Source organism: Entelurus aequoreus, linkage group LG02 (genome assembly GCF_033978785.1).
Source record: "Entelurus aequoreus isolate RoL-2023_Sb linkage group LG02, RoL_Eaeq_v1.1, whole genome shotgun sequence".
In the NCBI taxonomy this organism is placed as follows: Eukaryota; Metazoa; Chordata; class Actinopteri; order Syngnathiformes; family Syngnathidae; genus Entelurus; species Entelurus aequoreus.
The window spans coordinates 87,948,382-87,958,617 of NC_084732.1; the positions used below are offsets into that span (position 1 = coordinate 87,948,382).

Here is a 10,236-nt window from a genome sequence, read left to right on the forward strand (position 1 = left end):
GTTTAGGAGTTATGTTTAAATAACTGTCATAGTGAGTAAAACCTAATTTTTGTATGTGCAAACCTTAGAAACACAACTGATTCTAGTAAAACTCACACAGATTCAAAATTACTAGCATTTTTACACATTTTGCATGTTTGGTTTAGAAATTATGTTGGAACACATTTTTATTGCTTTTTTCGCATTATCTCAGGATTTTAAGAACATTACTGTCATATTGAGTAAAAAACTACTTTTTGTGTTTAAGCCTTAAAAAAAGCATATGTTTAGAGTAAAACTCACAAGCAAGCATTATTTAAGGCATTATTAGCCATTTTTGACGTTGGTTTACTAGGTATGTTTAAATAACTGTCAAATTGAGTGTGACTGTCATAGTGAGTAAAACTTAATTTTTGTATTTGCAAACCTTACAAACACAACTGGTTCAGTCATTCTTACATTGATTCAATATTACAGACATTTAGACATTTTGCATGTTTGATTTAGGAATCACGTTGGAATTCATTTGTATTGCTTTTTTCGCATTATCTCAGGATTTTAAAAACATTACTGTCATATTGAGTAAAAAACTACTTTTTTGTGTTTGCAAGCCGTAAAAAAGCATATGTTTAGAGTAAAACTCACAAGCATGCATTATTTCAGGCATTATTAAACATTTTTCACGTGTGGTTTAGGAGTTATGTTTAATAACTGTCAAATTGAGTGTGACTGTCAAGTGAGTAAAACCTAATTTTTTTATTTGCAAACCTAACAAATACAACTGATTTCAGTAAAACTTACATGGATTCAATATTACAATAATCTTTACACATTTTGCATGTTTGATTTAGGAATTATAATGGAATACATTTGTATTGCTTTTTTCGCATTATCTCAGGATTGTAAGCACATTACGGTCCTTTTGAGTAAAAAACTACTTTTTGTGTTTGCAAGCCTTAAAAAACCATATTTTTCGAGTAAAGCTTACAAGGATGCATTATTTCAGGCATAAATAGCCATTTATCACGTTTGGTTTAGGAGTTATGTTTAAATAACTGTCAAATTGAGTGTGAATGTCATAGTGAGTAAAACCTAAATTTTGTATTTGCAAACCTTACAAACACAACTGATTCTAGTAAAACTCACATGGATTCAATATTACAAACATTTTTAAACATTTTGCATGTTTGATTTAGAAATTATGTTGGAATACATTTTTATTGCTTTTTTCGCATTATCTCAGGATTTAAGAACATTACTGTCATATTGAGTAAAAAGCTACTTTTTGTGTATGCAAGTCTTAAAAATTAGATATGTTTCGAGTAAAACTCACACGCATGCGTTATTTCAGGCATTATTAGCCATTTTTCACGTGTGGTTTAGGAGTTATGTTTAAATAACGGTCAAATTGAGTGTGACTGGTAAGCATCCTGGCACAGCACGCCTGGCCTTCACCGAGAGGAACCACAACTACAAGGTAGGATGGCTTTGAAAAGGATTAACAAGGAGCTTCATGACCTGGCTCGTGACCCCCAGCACAGTGCTCCGCTGGTCCTGTGGGTGATGACATGTTTCACTGGAAAGCCACAATCATGGGCCCTAGTGACAGTCCATATCAGGGGGGTGTTTTCCTCCTGAATATTCATTTCCCAACAGACTACCCCTTCAAACCACCCAAGGTGGCGTTCACAACAAGAATTTACCACCCAAATATTAACAGTAACGGCAGTATCTGTCTGGACACAGATACTGCCGACACAGTGGTCTCCAGCACTTACCATTTCTAAAGTTCTTCTCTCCATTTGCTCACTCCTATGTGACCCCAACCCTGATGACCCCTTAGTGCCAGAGATCGCACAAATCTACAAAACAGATACCTGCAAGTACACCAAACTGGCAAAATAATGGACACAGAAATATGCAATGTGATGGCACGGTCTGGAAAAACGTTTTCTCTGGTTCAGACTGAAAACTTGTGGAAATGTTTTTTTCTTTTTCACTTTTTTTTTTTTTTTTTTTTTGGTTAATCAGCATTTTACGCCCTCTTTCCCCCTACCCCGCCCGTGCGCTAATAAGAAGATAGTGTTTTCCTCTCAGGGCACGCGCCAGTTTCTGGGTCTTTCCCATGTAGAGTTGCAAACGGCGAGTTTGGGCGCGCGCGGATGATTCTTACTCCGCAAAGTCTCCCCATGTTCAAAGTTTGACGTCCATTTGGCAGAAAAGATCCAAACAGAAACTGGCTGGTGACCACCTGTAGGGTTAATGACATAGTAAACATGAGCACACCCACTGTGTACAGTATTTGAGAGTGTAGTATGTCATGCATGTTCATCAAGTCAAACATTACAAGGCCCATACGTTGGAAGAATTTGGTTCCCCTCCGAAGCCTTTTATTACTTTTTTGTTTGTTTTCTAGGAGCCAGTAGATGAGGTGTTGGCTTGTACCCACTTAACTTAAACACTGTCTTCTTGTAGCCCTCCAAGTATTGATTGGAAGCCCATGGTTGATAATCAACGTGTGGCTCTGTTTTTAGTTTCCCTTCAATAAAGTTACTTAAACCTAAAAAAAAAAAAAAGAAAAAAAAAAAAAAAGAGTGTGACTGTCATAGTGAGTAAAACCTATTTTTGGTATTTGCAAACCTTACAAACACAACCGATTCTAGTAAAACTCACATGGATTCAATATTACAAGCATTTTTGCACATTTTGCATGCTTGATTTAGGAATTATGATTGAATACATTTTTATTGCTTTTTTCGCATTATCTCAGGATTGTAAGAACATTACTGTCATATTGGGTAAAAAACTACTATTTGTGATTGCAAGATTTAAAAAAGCATATGTTTTAAATAAAACTCCCAAGGATGCATTATTTTAGGCATTATTAGCCATTTTGTCACATGTGGTTTGGAGTTATGATTCAATAACTGTCATTTGAGTGTGACAGTATACTGTCATAGTGAGTAAAACCTAAATTTTGTATTTGCAAACTTTACAAAAACAACAATTGCTTTTTTCGCATTATCTCAGGATTTTAAGAACATTACTGTCATATTGAGTAAAAATCTACTTTTTGCTTTTGCAAGCCTTATGTTTCGAGTAAAACTCACAAGAATGCATTATTTCAGGCATTATTAGCCATTTTTTTATGTGTACTTTAGAAGTTACGTTTAAATAACTGTCAGTTATGTTTAAAACCTAAATTTTGTATTTGAAAAACAATTGATTCCAGTAATTCTCACATGGATTCAATATTACAGGCATTTTTAGACATTTTGCATGTTTGATTAGGAATTATGTTGGAATACATTTTTATTGCTTTTTTCTTATTATTTCAGGATTTTAAGAACATTACTGTCATATTGAGTAAAAAACTACTTTTTGTGTTTGCAAGTCTTTAAAAAAACATATGTTTCGAGTAAAACTCACAAGGATTAGCCTTTTTTCACCTGTAGTTTAGGACTTATAATTAAATGACTGTCATATTGAGTGTGACACTGTGAGTATAACCTAATTTTTGTATTTGCAATTCTTACAAAAACAACCGATTCTAGTAAAACTCACATTGATACAATATTACAGGCATGTTTACAATTATTGCATGTTTGGTTTTGGAGTTATGTTTATATAACCTCCTTTCTGAGCTGCCACTTTATCATGGTAAAGGAGTTTGCTTGTCCTACTGATCCTAGGAGCTATGTTGTCCGGGGGCTTCTATAACCCCTGGTAGGGTCTCCCAAGACAAACAGGTCCTAGGTGAGGGATCAGACAAAGAGCAGCTCAAGGACCTTTATAAAAAGTACAAGTCGAGGACCTCGATTTTTCCTCGCCCGGACGCGGGTCACCGTGGCTCCCCTGTGGGGCCAGGCCCAGAGGTGGGCCACGATGGCGAGCGCCTGGTGGCCGGGCCTGTCAGCTCGAAGAGGCAATGTGGGTCCCCCTCCAATGTGCTCACCACTCATGGGTTGGGTCATAGAGGTCGGGTGCAGTGTGAGCTGGGAGGCAGCCGAAGGCAGGGCACTTGGTGGTCCCATAAGCTAGCTCATGGGACGTGGAACGTCTCCTCGCTGGGAGGAAAGGAGCCTGACCTGGTGCGCGAGGTGGAGAAGTTCCGGCTAGATATAGTTGGACTCACTTCGACGCACAGCAAAGGCTCTGGAACCTGTTCTCTCGAGAGGGGCAGGACTCTTCCACTCTGGCGTTGCAAGCAATGAGAGGCTGGGGTGGCAATTCTTGTTGCACCCGGCTCAAAGCCTGCACGTTGGACTTTAACCCAGTAGACGAGATGGTAGCTTCCCTCCGCCTTCGGGTTGGGGGACGGGACTTGACTGTTGCTTGTGTTTACGCACCAAGCAGCAGCTCAGAGTACCCACTCTTTTTGGATTCCTTTGAGGGAGTACTGGAGAGTGATTCCCTTGTTCTGCTGGGGGACTTCAAAGCTCATGTTAGCAACGACAGTGAAACCTGGAGAGGCGTGATTGGAAAAAAATGGCCACCCGGATTTGAACCCAGGTGGTACTTTGTTATTGGACTTTTGTGCTCGTCACGGATTGTCCATAACAAACACAATGTTCAAACATAAGGGTGTCCATACGTGCACTTGGCACCAGGACACCCTAGGCCGCAGTTCCATGATTGACTTTGTAGTTGTGTCATCGGATTTGCGGCCTCATGTTTTGGACCCTCGGGTGAAGAGAGGGCAGAGCTTTCTACCGATCACCTGGCTGGCTCCGAAGGTGGGGGACGATGCCGGACAGACCTGGCAGGCCCAAACGCATTGTGAAGGTCTGCTGGGAACGCCTAGCAGAGTTTCCTGTCAGAGAGAGTTTCAATTCCCACCTCCGGAAGAACTTTGAACATGTCACGAGAGGTGCTGGACAGAAGGCATTCGACCGTGTCCCCCGGGGAGTCCTGTGGGGCGTGCTCAGAGAGTATGGGGTATCTGATTGTTGCGGGTCGCTCCCTGTATGATCAGCGTCAGAGCTTGATCCGCATTGCCGGCAGTAATTTGGACCCCTTTCCAGTGATGGTTGGACTCCGCCAAGGCTGCCTTTGTCACCGATTCTGTTCGTAACTTTTATGGACAGAATTTCTAGGAGCAGTCATGGCGTTGAGTGGATCCGGTTTGGTGGCTGCAGGATTAGGTCTCTGCTTTTTCCAGATGATGTGGTCCTGATGGTTTCAACCGGCCAGGATCTTCAGCTCTCATTGGATCGGTTCGCAGCCGAGTTTGAAGCGACTGGGATGAGAATCAGCACCTCCATGGTTCTCGCCCGGGAAAGGGTGGAGTTCCATCTCCAGGTTGGGGAGGAGAACTTGCCCCATGTGGAGGAGTTCAAGTACCTAGGAGTTTTGTTCACGAGTGAGGGAAGAGTGGATCGTGAGATCCACAGGCGGATCGGTGCGGCGTCTTCAGTAATGAGGACGCTATATCGATCCGTTGTGGTGAAGAAGGAGCTGAGCCAGAAGGAAAAGCTCTCAATTTACCAGTCGATCTACGTTCCCGTCCTCACCTATGGTCATGAGCTTTGGGTTATGACCGAAAGCACACGATCACAGGTACAAGCGGCCGAAATGAGTTTAATCCGCCGGGTGGCGGGTCTCTCCCTTAGAGATAGGATGAGAAGCTCTGTCGTCCGGGAGGAACTCAGAGTAAAGCCACTGCTCTTCCACATTGAGAGGAGCCAGATGAGGTGGTTCGGACATCTGCTCAGGTTGTCACCAGAACGCCTCCCTAGGGAGGTGTTTAGGGCAAGTCCGACCGGCAGGAGGCCACGGGGAAGACCCAGGACAAATTGGGAACGCCTCGGGACCCCCCGAGAAGAGCTGGACGAAGAGGCTGGGGAGAGGGAAGTCTGGGCTTCTCTGCTTAGGCTGCTGCCCCCGCAACCCGACCTTGGATAAGCGGAAGAAAATGGATGGATTTAGTATGACATTAGTATTGAGTAAAAAAACTAACCTTACAAAATATATTTTTTCTAGTAAAATTCACAAAGATACATATCTCCAGGCAATATTAGCCATTTTGCATGTGTGGTTTATGAGTTAAGTTTAAATAACTGTCAGATTGAGTGTGACAGTATACTGTCATAGTGAAAAAAAAAGATATTTTGTATTTGCAAACCTTACAAAAACAACTGATTCTAGTTAAACTCACATGGATACAATGTTACAGGCATTTTTAGACATAATGCATGTTTGTTTTGGAGTTATGTTTATATAACTTTCTTATTTAGTATGACAGTTATACGGTCATGAGGAAAAAAAACTAACTTGTGTCTTTACAAAACTTACAAATAATAGTTTTTCCAGTAAAACTCACAAAGACACATTTCTCCAGGCATTATTAGTCATTTTGCATGTGTGGTTTATGAGATACGTTTAAATAACTGTCATATTGAATGTGGCAGTTATACTGTCATTATGAGTAAAACCTAATTTTTGTATTTGTAAACCTTACCAAAATACCTGATTCTGGTAAAACTCCTATGATTCAATGTTGCAGGCATTTTTAGACGGATTGCAAGTTTGGTTTTGGAGTTATGTTTATATAACTTTTCATATTTAGTATGACAGGGCTGGGTCATAGAGGTTGGGTGCAGTTTGAGCTGGGCGGCAGCCGAAGGCAGGGCACTTGGTGGTCCCATAAGCTAGCTCTTGGGATGTGGAACGTCTCCTCGCTGGGAGGGAAGGAGCGTGAGCTGGTGAGCGAGGTGGAGAAGTTCCAGCTAGATATATTTGGACTCACAGCAAGGGCTCTGGAACCTGTTCTCTCGAGAGGGGCTGGACTCTCTTCCACTCTGGCGTTGCAAGCAATGAAAGGCTGGGGTGGTAATTCTTGTTGCCCCCGGCTCAAAGCCTGCACGTTGGACTTTAACCCAGTAGACGAGATGGTAGCTTCCCTCCGCCTTCGGGTTGGGGGACGGGTCCTGACTGTTGGTTGTGTTTACGCACCAAACAGCAGCTAAGAGTACCCACACTTTTTGTATTCCCTTGTGGGAGTACTGGAGAGTGCTCCCTCGGGTGATTCCCTTGTTCTGCTGGGGGACTTCAACGCTCATGTTAGCAACGACAGTGAAACCTGAAGAAGCGTGATTGGAAAAAATGGCCACCCGGATCCAAACCCAAGTGGTGCTTTGTTATTGGACTTTTGTGAATGTCCATAAAAAACACAATGTTCAAACATAAGGGTGTCCATATGTGCACTTGGCACCAGGACACCCTCGGCCGCAGTTCCTTTGTAGTTGTGTCATCGGATTTGCGGCCTCATGTTTTGGACACTCGGGTGAAGAGAGGGGCAGAGCTTTCTACCGATCACCACCTGGTGGTGAGCTGGCTCCAAAAGTGGGGGAGGATGCCGGACAGACCTAGCAGGCCCAAACGCATTGTGAGGGTCTGCTGGGAACGCCTAGCAGAGCGTCCTTTTAGAGAGAGTTTTAATTCCCACCTCCGGAAGAACTTTGAACATGTCACGAGAGGTGCTGGACATTGAGTCTGAGTGGACCATGTTCCGTGCCTCACTTGTCGAGCTGGCTGATTGGAACTGTGGCCGCAAGGTATTTGGTGCCTGTCGCGGCGGTAATCTAGAACCCGCTGGTGGACACCAGCAGTGAGGGATGCCGTCAAGCTGAAGAAAGAGCCTATCGGGTCCTTTTGGCACATGGTACTCCAGAGGCAGCGGACAGGTACTGACAGGCCAAGCGACCTCTACTGCGGCTGTTGTGGATCGGTGGAGGGAATACTTCGAAGACCTCCTCAAGCCCACCAACACGTCTTCCTATGAGGAAGCACTGCCTGGGGAATCTGTGGTGGGCTCTCCTATTTCTGGGGCTGAGGTTGCCAAGGTAGTTAAAAAGCTCCTCGGTGGCAAGGCCCCGGGGGTGGATGAGATCCGTCCGGAGTTCCTTAAGACTCTGGATGCTGTAGGGCTGTCTTGGTTGACAAGACTCTGCAACATCGCGTGGACATCGGGGGCGGTACCTCTGGATTGGCAGACCGGGGTGGTGGTTTCTGTCTTTAAGAAGGGGAACTGGAGGGTGTGTTCCAACTATCGTCGATCACACTCCTCAGCCTATTCTATTCATGTGTACTGGAGAGGAGGCTACGCTGGATAGTCGAACCTCGGATACAGGACGAACAATGTGGTTTTCGTCCTGGTCGTGGAACACTAGACCAGCTTTATACTCTCGGCGGGGTCCTTGAGTGTGCATGGGAGTTTGCCCAACCAGTCTACTTGTGCTTTGTGGACTTGGAGAAGGCATTCGACCGTGGGGAGTGCTCAGAGAGTATGGGGTATCGGACTGTCTGATTGTGGCGGATCACTCCCTGTATGATCAGTGTCAGAGCTTGGTCCGCATTGCCGGCAGTAAGTCGGACCCTTTCCAGTGAGGGTTGGACTCCGCCAAGGCTGCCCTTTGTCGCCGATTCTGTTCATAACTTTTATGGACATAATTTCTAGGCGCAGTCATGGCGTTGAGGGGAACCGGTTTGGTGGCTGCAGGATTAGGTCTCTGCTTTTTGCAGATGATGTGGTCCTGATGGCTTCAACTGGCCAGGATCTTCAGCTCTCATTGGATCGGTTCGCAGCCGAGTGTGAAGCGACTGGGATGAGAATCAGCACCTCCAAGTCCGAGTCCATGGTTCTCGCCCGGGAAAGGGTGGAGTGCCATCTCCAGGTTGTGGAGGAGATCTTGCCCCAAGTGGAGGAGTTCAAGTACCTAGGAGTCTTGTTCACGAGTGAGGGAAGAGTGGATTGTGAGATCCACAGGCGGATCGATGCGGCGTCTTCAGTAATGATCCGTTGTGGTGAAGAAGGAGCTGAGCCAGAAGGAAAAGCTCTCAATTTACCGGTCGATCTACATTCCCCACAGGTACAAGCGGCCGAAATGAGTTCCCTCCCCCGGGTGGCGGGTCTCTCCCTTAGAGATAGGATGAGAAGCTCTGTCATCCGGGAGGAACTCGGAGTAAAGCCGCTGCTCTTCCACATTAAGAGGAGCCGGATGAAGTGGTTCGGACATCTGCTCAGGATGCCACCCGAACGCCTCCCTAGGGAGGTGTTAGGGCAAGTCCGACCGGCAGGAGGCCACGGGGAAGACCCAGGACACATTGGGAAGACTATGTCTCCCGGCTGGCCTGGCGCCTCGGGATCCCCCGAGAAGAGCTGGACCAAGAGGCTGGGCTTCTCTGCTTAGGCTGCTGCCCCCCCAACCCGACCTCGGCTAAGCGGAAGAAAATAGATGAATTTAGTGTGACAGTATACTGTTATATTGAGTAAAAAAACTAACTTGTGTCTCTGCAAACCTTACAAAATGTATATTTGTATAGTAAAACTCACTAAGATACACACCTCCAGGCGTTATTAGCCATTTTGCATGTGTGGTTTAGGAGTTATGTTTAAATAACTGTCAGTTTGAGTGTGATAGTGTACTGTCATAGTGAGAAAAATTTTGTATTTGCAAACCTTACAAAAACAACTGATTCTAGTAAAACTCACATGGATACAATGTTACAGGCATTTTTAAAGACATAATGCATGTTTTGTTTTGGAGTTATGTTTATATAACTTTCATATTTACTATGACAGTTATACTGTCATATTGAGTAAAAAAAAACTAACTTGTGTCTTTACAAACCTTACAAATATTTTTTTTTCCCAGTAAAACTCACAAAGATACATTTCTCCAGGCATTATTAGCCATTTTGCATGTGTTGTTTAGGAGTTATGTTTAAATAACTGTCATATTGAATGTGGCAGTTATACTGTCATTATGAGTAAAACCTAATTTTTGTATGTGTAAACCTTACAAACCTTATGTGGTTACCTCACATAAATTCAATATTACAGACATTTTTAGACGGATTGCATATATGGTTTTGGAGTTATGTTTATATAACTTTCATATTTAGTATTACAGTTATAGACTTAGACTTAGACTTAGACTTAGACTTCTTTTTTATTGTCATTCAAATTTGAACTTTACAGCACAGATAAGAACGAAATTTCGTTACATAAACTCATGGTAGTGCAGGATAAAAAAGCAATAAGGTGCATATATAAATAAATAAATATATATAAATAATAAATAAATATATATATAAAATAAATAAATATATATAAATAAATAAATAAATAGATAGATTACTGTACGATAAGTATATTGCACTTTTTCACATGCGTCCACGTTTATGGATGTATGTTATATTGTCTTTTTTATTCCAGCGAGTTAATCCATTTTGGGGGGAGTTGAGGGGATCATT

General features: G+C 43.2%; 1 pseudogene; it reads left to right on the top strand.

The window, feature by feature from the left end:
- Positions 1 to 1,461: 1,461 nt before the first annotated feature.
- On the top strand, positions 1,462 to 1,908 carry LOC133664746 (ubiquitin-conjugating enzyme E2 D3-like; annotated as a pseudogene).
- The last annotated feature ends 8,328 nt before the right edge of the window (positions 1,909 to 10,236 follow it).